Below are 1017 nucleotides of genomic sequence, written 5' to 3'. Positions count from 1 at the left end.
AGCATTCTCCAACCTTACCCTCTATGCCAGGGCTAAATGAGTTTTCCTACCATAAAGTTTTCATTGAGTTACTTATTGCTTAACATCTTTCAATGATTTTCATTCCCTTAAGTAAAATATTTGCACTCTTCAATTCGCCATGTAAGACTAGTCTTGATCTGGTTCCTGTCTAGACAGATGAGACTACTCTGTCATCTCCATCAACAGCCCTTACTCACATCTCTCTCTCTGTCTTTGTCTCTCTATCTCTCTCACACACACACACAGTGTTTTCACCAGTCTTCAATATTCGCATTCACTTTTTTGCCCTCATGACCTGTTCCTCTATCTAGATCATCAAACCCCCAAGTCATAAATCTGAATAATCTTGCTCAGATTTCTAAGCTCAGTTCAGAGGTCACCTCCAATGAGGTAATAGTCCTTCCTCCTTACTCACACGCTTAAGGCCAGGAAGAGACTTGGGCTCCATGACCCTGGAAGTGCCTGTCTTTGCCTCTGTCATGGCACCTCCCACTTTGACCTATAAGAATGTGCTTAGAATCGGCCTCTCCCTGAGGCTGTGAAATGTGAGAGTGCAGGAACCAGGTCTGTAATCCAGACCTGCCTACACTTCACTCAGATATCCTCAGATTCCTTTGACTCAGTCCCCTCTCCATCTCTTGACTTCAAGTGTCCATGCATGTGACCCTTTTGAGAAGAATTCCCTTTGGCTGCCAAAGCAACTTTGCCCATAAGTAAAGGGAGTTTATGTCCCAGGAGTGAAGCAGCCTTTAGCCAGCCCCTGACTGGTGTGTACATGCATGCTAAGTTGCTTCAGTCATGTCCAACGCACTGAGATTTATAGACCGTAGCCCACCAGGCTCCTCTGTCCACGGTATTCTCCAGGCTAGAATGCTGGATTGGGTTGCCAAGCCCTCCTCCAAGGGATCTTAATCTTCCTGACCCAGGGATCAAACCTGCATTTCTCACATCTCCTGCATTAGCAGGTGGGTTCTTTACCACTAGTGCCACCTGGGA

Source organism: Ovis canadensis, chromosome 1 (genome assembly GCF_042477335.2).
Source record: "Ovis canadensis isolate MfBH-ARS-UI-01 breed Bighorn chromosome 1, ARS-UI_OviCan_v2, whole genome shotgun sequence".
In the NCBI taxonomy this organism is placed as follows: domain Eukaryota; kingdom Metazoa; phylum Chordata; class Mammalia; order Artiodactyla; family Bovidae; genus Ovis; species Ovis canadensis.
Note: the sequence above shows the minus strand (reverse complement) of the source record.